The sequence below is a fragment of the Chinchilla lanigera genome, unplaced genomic scaffold (genome assembly GCF_000276665.1).
Source record: "Chinchilla lanigera isolate Chin_1 unplaced genomic scaffold, ChiLan1.0 scaffold00076, whole genome shotgun sequence".
NCBI lineage: Eukaryota > Metazoa > Chordata > Mammalia > Rodentia > Chinchillidae > Chinchilla > Chinchilla lanigera.
The window spans coordinates 9,681,533-9,693,620 of record NW_004955477.1 but is presented as its reverse complement, the minus strand read 5'-3'; the positions used below and the strand labels follow the sequence as shown (position 1 = coordinate 9,693,620).

General features: G+C 45.3%; 1 protein-coding gene across 12 annotated transcripts in view; it reads right to left on the bottom strand.

Moving 5' to 3' along the window:
* The window catches only part of Jakmip3 (Janus kinase and microtubule interacting protein 3), a 146,466-nt gene that overhangs the window by 134,084 nt on the left and 294 nt on the right, over positions 1-12,088 (bottom strand). The gene's annotated exons all lie outside the window — the stretch shown is intronic.

Sequence of the window (12,088 nt, the reverse complement as noted above, 5' to 3'; positions counted from 1 at the left end):
GAAAGAAAGAAAGAAAGAAAGAAAAAGAAAATGGTGAGCAGCCATCCCCCTTTCCCTGGACAGCCCTGGGTGCCTGGGGTGCTGCCTCTTCCCAATCCTTCTGATTTGTGCTTATTGACCAGAACTTGACCTCACTGTTAGCCAGGCTGCAGCCCAGTAGTGACCCCACCCTAATCTATGCTTCCAACTAACCCTGCCTCCAATCGAACCTTGACCCACCTTTGGCATCATCCCGGCAGGACTAGCTGGGAGGTGAGCTGCCTGGTAGAGGCTCTGATTGGGCTCATGCCCACCCTGCCTGCACCAACCCAGCAGCCCCAGGCTTCCTGACAGCTGGTCTGCTCCCACCCCTGCCTCCCTAGCCCCTCAAGTCCCATGTTGGCCTGGTTCATAGGGAAAGCTACATAGTGGTTTTGCACGCACACAATCGTATCTAAAATTCTTCGTAAATGAAAGTGATTAGAGAGAAAAGAAATGGGTGTGCAGAGCTTCCCCAAGCACATCACTTACATGAGCAGAACTCTCTCCAAACCTACTGGATTCTCCAAGCCACAGGCTACACTAGCACTAGGTATTGGGATGAGAAGTTATAGTGTGATGTGAACACCTCACTCCAGGTCCTCTTCCAAGCTGACAACATAAAGTTCCTTAGTCACCTATTAGTTTGTCCAAAAACTATCTTAGACCACAATGATGTAGCCTTAAACTCCACCTTGAGTGGCAGCTTCTTGCTCTCACTGCTGTGATCCTCCACCAACATCTCCTAGCTTCTTCCAGGTTCCACAGAAGAAGAGGGTAAGAACTCTCCTTTGGATAATGAAGGGTTTGGTGAGTTCAGAATTAACTCACCTCCCACCTAAGGCAACACAAATCCTGAAAGGCCAAAATCTGGGTTGAGAGGGATAAGCAAAGTACTGAAGAACAAAACCAGCTCCTGGCTAACTGGATTAGCCAATACCCCAGGCTTGGACCTTCGCCTCTTGAGGGTGAAGGGGACAGGAGCATGCCTGATCCAGCGTAGAATCTTTTGGCACACTCTGTAAGAAACTACTGCTATAGTACCACACGGCATGCCCCTCTACTGCCCACATAATGCCCGGGCCCTGGTTCCATGAGGCCATAGAGCGCCACCTTGATAGGCTGAGGGAGAGAAAAGAAGTCCTGAGAATGTCGTCCCTGAGCAGTGGTGACAGGAGCCCAGCCAGCAGATGACCCAGGTGGGTGAAGAGACCAGACTGAGAGCGGATTTGAAGTGCTTCCCAACTAGAGCACCTCTAGCTGCCTGGCAGGAGCGAACACGGCCCTTCTGGGGGTGGGGAAAACCTAGGTCTCATAGACCCCACAAACAAATGTTCGGAGACAATGACTAATATGCAGGTAGCGATTCCAGGAAAACCAGGTAACAAAACAAAGGAGTAAGACCCAGGTTTTTAAAAATGTCTTTAAAGACCCATACAAACTTCAGACTAGCATTAACAAATACAAATTACAAAACAATTATTTCTATTTTAAAAAGCAGCCTATTTTTTTAGAGCAGTTTGGAATCCACAGCAAAATTTAACAGAAAGTACACAGAATTCCCATGTACTCCCTACCCATTCTCCCACACAACTTCTTTCTGTTTTTTTTTGTTTTTTGTTTTTTGTTTTTTAAGAAATAGGTTATAAGCTTGAAAATGACAATGGAGTAGAGAATTATAAGAAGTGGTATTTCACATATGAATTGTTTTTTAAAAGGATTTTTAGAAATAACAAATATGATCACTGAAATTAAAAGCACAATGGATACTTTGGGTAGTAGACTGGGTACTAGAAAACAGAACTGGTGAACTGAAAGAAAATTTAGGAAAAAAAATCCTAGAATTATCCATAAATAGAAAAGAAAGGTAGAACAAAGGTAACAAGGTAACAGAAATGGAGGATAAAATGAGACTGTATCTTAGAAAAATAAACTAAGGAGGAAACAATAGAAGCAAAGTTTGAAGATACAGTGACTGAGAATTCCCTAACACTGATGAAAGACAAAAACCCCCAAAGTTTGCTGGGCATGGTGGAGCATGCCTGTAATACCAGCACTTGGGAGGCTGAGACAGGAATATTGCTATGAGTTTAAGGCCAGGTTGGGCTACATAGTGAGACCTTATCTCAAAAAACAAACAAAAAAACAAATAAAAACACCCAAAGGGCTGGGGATTTAGCTTAGTGGCATAGCACCTGACTGGCAAGCGCAAGGTCGTGAGTTCGATTCCCAGTACCGGAAAAAAAAAAAACAAAAAACAAAAAACAAAAAAACACCCAAAGGTTCAAACCTAGTACAAACCTAGATATATCAGTGAAAGTTGAGAAGAAGGAGATACTAGAGAGAGGAAGAAAAAACAAAGGAGAAAATAACAAACAAAACCTGTCCAAGGGAAAGCACATTATTTTCAAAGGAAGGATAGTCGTAAGGACAGCTGAGTTCTTACAGGAACAAAAGAAGCCTTCAAACTATGAAATAATGTTTTAAGTATGCTTTAAAGAAAGTAGAAGCTACAACACAAATTCTAAACCCAGTAGAGAGACAGTTTACCCTCATTCTAGAAAGAATGAGACCCCAAAAAAATGGAAAAAGAAAACTGTTATGATTTGAGTCTGGATGTTCCCCTAAAGCCACACGTGGTCATGTGGGGGGCGGGCTTTTCAGAGATGGCTGAATCTAGTTTGTGATTGAGTCACTGGCCAATGCTGGGATTATGAGTGTGGGTGCTATATCTGCCCTAGGGGAGGTAGCTTGGATACAAGGGAAAGAGGCTCACTTTAACTTTGGGTGTTGAGTATTTTGAATCAGCAACCGGAGAAAAGTAAATAAGACAAAACCCACAAGTAAGGTGCCTGCACTCAGTGGAAATGGAAGGAATGATAATGATCTACCTCAGGAAGAAGAACTTCAGCTGGAAGATCTGCAAGACATATGGAGATTAAAAACAGCAAACTTGTGAAATGTGTAAGGAAACCTAAAAGTTACTGCAAATTGTGATGATAATTTCCAGTGGTGTTATATAATAACCAAGATAAACATATAACAAATAACAAATAACAAAAACACAGGAGAGAGAGCAACTGAGTTAAACTATCCAACTTATTTATCTGGAAAGAGATTTTTATTAGTTTTAGCCATGTATAAGTTAATTTTGTGTGCTGGTTTTTGTGGCACTCATGGAAATAATAGAAAAATATATAGGGCTTAAGTAGAAGAGAGAAAAATCCTCAGTCAATGTAAAAGAAGACGAAAAGGAGAAAAAGAGTTGCAACAAGTAGAAAGCACAAAATAAAATAGATTTAAGTCCAACTTGAAACATTAAGTGGAAATGAAGAAATATACTGAGGAGGTATAGGCAAAACAGCAGTGTTGACATCATAGTCTGCAAACCTCCCTAAACTTCCTCTTGACACAAAACAGCAACCACCATAGCAAAATGAAACAGTGGATTTAAAAAATACTCTACAAAACAAAGTGACGAAGTACTACCTGTCTTCTGATTATCTACTCTGATGTTAACAAACTTACAGGCTAAGAACAACATTTTTCTAGCAGTGGAGATTACCTCTGTAATCCCAGCTACTGGGGAGGCTGAGGCAGGGGTATTTGCAAGTGTGACTAAGCAACTCAGCAAGACTGTATCTCAAAATAATAAAGTAAAAAGTGCTGGAGATGTAGTTCAGTGGCCTAGCATGCACAAGGCCCTGGGTTTAGTACTACAAGAAAAGAAAATTATTTTGTTTAGGCTTGTGTGGGCAGGAAATTGGGGAATCTTAGCTAGGAGTTCATTTCTCACCATGTGGTATCAGCTGCAGCCATGTGGCTTAGGGGACCCATGGCTTCAATGAAAAGAGTCACAGAGAATTTTGCACCATTTTGATTGTGGTACAGAACCAGTCATGGGGTGTGCATCTGTAGCCTCAGCTATTCAGGAGGCTGAGGCAGGAGACTGCTTAAGGCCAGGAGTCTGAGGCCAGCCTGGGTGACACAGAAAGACCACATGTCAAAAAAAAAAATAATGATAATAATAATAATAATAAGAAGAAGAAGAAGAAGAAGAAGAAAAGGAAAAATAATTAAAGGTACTGTAGTCAAAGGCCCCAGAATACCAAGGTGGAACTAGGTCCCATCAACATCAAGTAGCACAAGTAATGGCCCACGATCCAGCGCTGGGGGAAACAGGACTCTTAATTTGAACTGACAAATATATTTGTGGTGAAGGGAATTTGATGGTTCTGCAAACTGCAGGACTCAGAAATCACTAACCAATTTACCTCAAAAATAAATGCTCCCCACTTGATATAAACTCTTGGTAGGAAAAGTCTGTCTTGATTAAAAGACAAATGCTTACATACTTTTGCATGAAAACAAAACAAAATGAGACAAAGCCCTAGTTTACAAAAAAAAAAGTTAAATAATGCAAGACAAAATGGGAAAAATATATTCAACTTATATGTAGGTAAAAAGCTAATTCTTTAATATATTAGGAACTCCTAAAAATTAAGAAGAGAAGCCAAAACCGTCACTGAAATGACTGTGTCTCTCCTCTGTGGCAAACAGCCAAAAGTCTGACCGCATTGTGCGCCGGCCAGGCTGCAGGAACACACACCTTCTGTGCTGCAGGAAGAGTGCTCCGTAATAAGACGACACTGCACAGGGACTTCCGGTGCCACACAACAAGACTACGAAGTTGTTTCCCTTTTGTTCTGGAAATTCTGCTACTAAGAATCTATTCAAACAGACTTGCAAAACTATACTCATGGCATTATTTGTTTTGTTTTGTTGGTACCGGGAACAGAACTCATGACCTCGCACTTGCCAGGCAGGTGTTGTGCTGCTGAGCTCTATCCCTGGCCCTCTTGGCATGATTTGAAGACAGAGAATACAGAACTGCAAAGTAACTGTGAGTAAAGAGAACAAATCCCAGGATTACAACCCCCACCCCAGTTTTAAGACATTGTGCCTAGCCAAGCCAAAGCAGACAGGAAAACCACAGGCCAGCAGGATGCAGCCAAGGAACACTTCCCTGACAACCCCAGCAAGGTGAGAGCCAGTCTCAATGGGAGGAAACTCAAAAGTCACGGGGTGATTCATAGCAGGGCTGCAGGAAGGGGTTTCCACACACATGAAGGCCCAGACCCTGCTTTAACACATGATTAAAGGCAGGTAGGGGCAAGTGAGCTGCTTAAAGGTACAAACTCAGTATGGAAAGGAGAGGTGTAACTGAAAACATCGCCCAGATAGGAGGAAAAAAAGAAGGGACAAACTTCCCTTGGCAATCAAGTCAAGAAGAGAAAAAAAGAAAGAAAGAAATTAGGGCCTTGCAAGACAAAATCATAACATTCACAAAGCTATGTCATCAAAACAAGCAAAAAAAACCTCACTAAAATGTCTGAGCTCTGGCAGCCTGACACAAACGTGTGGCACGAAGTAGGAATCCTGTAGAGCACCCAGTATGACAAAGATAAGCAAAGGGAAAGTCAAGCCCATGGATGAGCCCCAGGGAAAAGCAGAAAGCCAGACCTCACACAAGAAAACTGAGCAGAACTGCAGCCAAAAACAACTGTGAAGCAGAAGAAATTGCCCACGGAGCTCAAATAGCATCTGAGGGCACGAAAACCACCTTGCATTAGAAGCTCAAAAGCCAGAATGAACACAAAGTGCGGGAAAAAGAGTTGACTGAAAAAAAAAGAAGAAAAAAATTACCTCAGAAATGAAAAACTAATAAGACATTCAAGTCAGAATAGATTCAAATGAAAATTTAATAAGAATCACTGAAGAATGGGCAAGAGGGAGAAAAACTAAGAAAATAAAAGATATTACAGAAAAAGTGTAAAGGGGTCAGAGAGAAAGAAAGGGAAGACAGACAGGGAAGGGATAATGCCTGGATTTCAGAGTCTCCAAAGAAGAAAACAAAACAATGGAACAGAGCTGATATTTAAAATGATCACAGGCTGGGTGTGGTGCGCACGCCTATAATCCCAGCACTTGAGGGGAGGCTGAGGCTGGAGGATCATTGTGAGTTCAAGACCAGCCTGGACTACAAAGTGAGCTCAAGGCCAGCCTGAACCACATATTGAGACCCTGTCTCAAAAACAGAGTAAAAAAATAAAGATAAAATCCTCAAGGCTTCCAGGCAGAAAAGATCAATTAACATGAAGTCAAAAGAAATAGACAAGCATCAAATAACATCAGGTAACCTTTTACAAGTGGGACACAGTGGCACACACCTGTAAGCACAGCACTCTGGGGGCTGAGGCAGGAGGATGATAAATTTGAGCCCAGTTTATGCAAGTTAGCAGTTTAACAAGATCCTGCCTCAAAATAAAGAACTGGGAGCTGTGTGTGGTAGCACACGCCTGTAATCCTAGCGCTCAGGATGTTGAGGTCCTTGTGAGTTGGAGGCCAGCCTGAGCTACACAGACAGATCCTGTCTCTAAAACAAACAAAAACAAAACAAAACCTCTGGGGATATAACTTGTCTTTTTGAGACAGAGTCATTGTGCAGCTTAGGCTGGCCTTGAACTCACACTGATCTTCCCGCCTCAACCTCCTGATTTTTTTTTTTTTTTTTTTTTACCGGGAATCAAACTCAGGACCTCGCGCTTGCTAGGCAGGCGCTTATGCCGCTGAGTTATATCCCCGGCCCTGCCCCAGCCTCCTCAGTGCTGGGATTACAGGCGTGTGCCACCACACCCGGCTCTGGGGATATAGCTTGCTGTGAAGACCTTGGATTCTCCCCCAGGACTGCCAAAAATCGATCAATTCTCAATGAGGGAAAGCAAGAGCCATGACTTCAGAGACAGTCAAACCCAGAATGTCCTATGGTTCCAGAAAGTAAAGAAGTGCTATGATGGTGATGATGATGATGATGATGATGATGATAACAATGATAAGGACAGGGGCTTACAAGAACAGCGGAGCCACCCTGGGGCTCTGAAAGCCCAACCCAGTTCCATTTATGTAACAAAGTAAATGCTATTATGGGATTTTAACCCATGGAATAAAGCAATTATTCATGTTCTCTGCTGATCCAAATAACCAAATTAGGAGATGAAAAGGAACCATCTTTCCTAACAGTAGAATTCCAATTAGTAAATATAAAAGAAGGAAAGAAATTAAAGGCCCATGATAGGATAGGAGACGCCACCATCGTGACTGCTAGTTAGACATGAGACGCACAGCCATACCAAAGTAAGGGGTGGAAATTCAGGAAACAGGATCTGCAGGGTCTCAGCACAGCTCTCTGAGATAGATATCAGCCATAAATAGAAAGGTGTGAACAGACACTTCTGCAAAGGAAGCCACTTCACAGAGGAGAGACTCTCACACTGACTTGGTGGTGCAGGCCATCAGGTCAATGTCACAGTGCAGTGTGTAGAGGGCACACAACCCTGCTAAGGTTTTGTCCCCCAAAATGGATAGCTCTTTCCCACCAGGAGGATACATGGGGTTCCCTCAAACCGAGGGCCATTCCACAAAGTAACAGTGAGGAACCTCCAAAAGTTATCAAGGCCACGTAAGACAAGGAAACACTGATCCAGTGTCATAGAAAGGACGAGAAACAACCACGAAAAGCAACGTGGGATTCCGCATGGGATCCTGGAGCAGAAAGGAGGACAGCAGTGGGAAACTAGGGAGATTTGAACAGCGTTTGTGGTTTGGTTAGTAGTATCATACCAATGTCAGTGCCTTGGTTTTAATACGTGTACTGTGCTTACACAAGAAACTCACCTTAGGGTAACATGGACAAGAGGTACACAGGCTCCTGTACTATTTTTGTAGCAGCCTTGGACAATGCTAGCCAGTGTGGCAGCTGAGCCATGCCCCACGCCCACCAGCTACTTAGCAGCTTCCACTAAGTTCCATCTGTTCCCAATAACGGCTGACTGTGGAGTGAGACCACAGGCTGTGTAGGACAGAGCAGGTGTCCTCAGTCTTGCTGGCCCAGCCTGGCCCAGTGTTGGCTGTACCCTGAGTCTGCCCAAGTTCTCCACACCCAGAGGAGGTACCTGACTGGGGCCATGGGTGCCCACATCCAGGTCTGCAATGCCTGTCCTATCACACAGAGACCCCAATATCCTATATGACTCCCACACAATCTGTGCACAGACAGGGCAAGCCCACTGTCTCCTCATAGGCCAGCATTGCTCTTGTACCTCCCTACTATCACCCATACAACACCTCCCAGCACCCCTTCCTTTCCAACCCACCTCTCGATTCTCTGCACAGACCTTTGAGTGACCCACAGGAAAGCCCTTAAAGATACAATGGACCAAGAAATTGTAGTATTGTGTTTTTGTGGGGTTTTTTGGTGTTTTTGAGACAGGGTCTTGCTATGCAGTTCAGGCTGGCCTTGAGCTCACTTTGTAGCCCAGGCTGATCTCAAACTTGCAATACTTCTCCTGCCTCAGACTCCCGAGTGCTGGAATTACAGGGGTGTGCCACCATGCCCGGCAAAATTGTAGTATTGTACAACAGAATACTACTCAACTTAAAAAAGAAGGGGCATGTGCTATCTAAAACCACACGGATGAACCTTGAGGGCATTATACAAAATGAAATAATAAGTCAAAAAGACAAGAACTGCATAATTCCACTTTAAAATAGTCAAATTACAAATTAATAAGACTGGAATAGAAGAGAAACAGAGCATTACAACAAATAAGCACGAAGTTTCCCCTGGGACGGGTAAGCAGGCATGGCCTCGTAAGCTCCTGTAAGACCTCGTAGCCGTCATCAACTGACTATAAGTCAAAGTATTGTAAACTTAAAGTTTGTCAGGAGGATCAATGTCCTGGTAAATGTTCTTAGCTGCCACAATAAGAGAAAAGGAGGAGGAGGGGAGGGGAGGGGGAGGAGAGGAAGAAGAGAAAGAAAAGAAAATGAGCTCCTGGAGGCTGTTTCTGTGAGAAGTTCACATAATCTGACTTTGGCCAAAAGGCTGAGACCTTTGGTCATAGTGAAGGACAGAAGTCAGCCAGAAAGTGATACGAGACCTGAGGAAGGGAACAACTGGGCAGCACCTGGACAGTGACAAGGTCCAGTAGGCCAGCATAGGAGGAGCACGGGGAGCCCCTCCTGGCTAGCACTTGGCCCTGTGCACCATGTCGGAGAGGCTCTCCTCTAGCATCTCTTCTTATGAAACCACTGGCCCCATTGTGGAGCCCATCCTCCCAGCCTCATTTAACTAATCACCTCCCAAAGGCCCCACCCCCAAATGCCATCCATGGAGGGCAGGGCTTCAACATGTGAATGGGGGTGGCCATACAATTCATCCCCTGCAGGACCTAATGATTAGCAGGAGTTACATGGGAAGGAGTCAGTCATGGATGGTATTGACTGTACTTTTCTAAAATTTTATAATTTCCCTTATAATCAGAAAAAGAAAAAGTCTAAGGTTGCCAAGAGGCCCAAGTGCTCACTTAGTATAATGGCAAAGTCTTGGGGAGAAGTGAGACCTTCACACACGTCATGGCTTGTACAGAGGAGCCCCAGTTTTGGGGTGTGGGACCAGGAACATCCCAAAGACCCTGTGAGTGCCACATTGATGCACAGTCTTCCTGGTTGTTTGATCTTCCTCCTCCTACTTAGTGGCACCAGCTGGAGGCCAACAGAGATGATCATAAATGAGGGCCACACCCTGGAGATCTTTGCTGACAGCCCAGAGATAGGGAGGGAGTGGGGTGACCTCAGTGAAGTCATCCCTTACAGGGCACAGAGCTGCTGCCATCTTGAGCCTCTTTCAGGGGCAAGTTGGTCAGCCACTGGCAAACAACCTTTAGCAGGAAGTCCCGCCAGGAGGAGGACCATATACAGCTTTGTGGCTGGTAATCCACAGGCTGTCCAGTAGTCATAGAAGAAAGGTGAGTAACAAGTGAATGACATGGCTGAGCTGGCTCTGCAGGGGTGGGGTCAAGACCCAAGGAGGCAGAGTGGGTGCAGTCTTGGTGTGGGATCCAGGCCCCAGTGGAAGTGACCCTAGACTATGCCTAAGAGACACTAGTCCTAATGCTGATTTGGAGGCTTGGGAGCGATCTTTCTCTACTCCCCAGGTTTCCTCCTCACTTCTAACTGAATGATTCCAGGTGACACATTTCTCCCTTAACAACGTGCAAGCTCCGGAGGACACGGCCCAAGCTGGTTCCTATGTCGGCTGCACAAGAAGGGCACCATCTCTACCCACCTTTGCAGCTCTTCCCAGCCATCCTCCCATCTTTTTAGCGCCAACAGCCCATCCCTACCATCCCTAACATGGGTATGGAATTCAGGACAGTGTCCGTCATGGAGCAACTTAATCATCATTATTTCCTCTTTCTTATCTTTTAATGACAATTTTTAAAAATTTTTTTCATGCCATTTGTCACAATCTTCTCAAACTTGCAAATATCACAAATGAAGCTTTTGGTTCCCAAATCTCAGAACCTGGGACTTGCTGGCTGTGAACAGCCAACTGCCACCAGCTTCAACCCTGCGTGCTGGCTCCTTTGGAGAGCCGGAAATGTTAGAAGCAAGGACTGCAGGGACAGGCTTGCGACTGGTTCTGAGGGGTGGCAGGCCTAAAGCCACCAATTCTTTTTATCTTTTTCTTTCCATATCTCCTGTTAAACAGTATGGGCTGCATCTGTGTAAATATTTTCAGTACAAAAAAATGTCCTGAAACAATAAGCTTATACATTTCAGTCTGCTTGGAAATCTTATCTCAAATCAAAATTATACCTTCAATCAACTCCCGCCGGAAGCTCAGTGTGGTAACACTCCTTTTTTTCCAGTCATACTCTCTTTGTGGAATGCCAGCTAGTGCAAGCAAGGTGAGATGCTGGACAGTTGCCTGTCTTCTAAATCAGTGACGAGGACCCCAACCAACTCCGCGCCAGTGGGTTCTGTTGTTTTCCCAGGCACAGGGCAACGCCCAGCCCAGGCAGCCCTGGGAAAGCGGGCACTGAAGCCCCAGACGCTAAAGCACAGATGGACCTGGACCTGGGCGCGCTTCTTCCTGAAAGCGCACCACTGTGTCTGACGTCAACGTGCCCGATGGCGTTCTGCTGACGTTTCCTGGAAACCATCCTAAATGGAAACTGCTACTCTTCGATGCTGAATTCACAAGAAGGTATGTGGAGCTCTACCTGCCATTAATTAAAATACAGCAGGTAACTGCCAGAGGGAGTATTGATTCAAGGCCACAAATCAACTCTCAGGGAGAAGCACTAGGAACTATTTGTCAGCCCTGCTTTCAATCCTGAGCCCTGACAAACAACGCTGTCCAGTGCCTTCCCCTCCTGCCCACCTCCTCCAACGTGGAGGAAGGGTCCTCCAGCACCCGACAGCCGCTGGCTCCCTCTCTGCCCGGCAAGACAGAGGACATTTCTGACCTCCTGCTGTTCTGCAAGTGAATGCTCAGGTCTGCAAGTCACCACCCTTGTTTCTTGTATATGCAGACAGCATGCAAAAAAGAAAAGAGAGGAAAAAAAAGAAAAAAGAGGCTTTAATGCATTTCATGACAGCATGAAGAAAAGAGTAAATCGAAGCCTCAGATGCAAAGCAGATAATTGTTAAAGACACCGACTGCGTCTCTCAGGAAGCAAGGTCAAAGGGATATGCAGAAGGTTTTTTTTTTCTAGGAAAACTGTCCAAGCCAGAGCGGCCTCACCGACTCTTGAACCAAATCTAATTCTTCATTTTGTGCCTTCCGATATTAATCAACATCCGACAGCTACGCAGCCACCCCCCAGAAACCCAAAATAAGTAAAATTTAAAACTAGATTTAAAAAAAAAGCCGCCGGGCAGCACCTTCCTGACCCAGGAACAGTGGAAATGCCGAAAGGCGCCTCTCAGGCCTGCCATACCCAGCACCTGCGCGGCCCCACCCAGCGCTGCGTCCCCGCGGCCTGCGCGCGGTGCAGCCCCAGCTCGGGCACAAACCGGGAAACAAGCTCAGGGGGAAATAAATGGCCAGCGGCCCGCAGAGGTCGTGTGGAGCGGGTGAAAGGTCCACCGTCCCGGGCAGGGGCGCCCCAGCTACAGGACCCGCGACCTGCGGGATGCCACCGCCTGCGGCCGGCTACCAGCT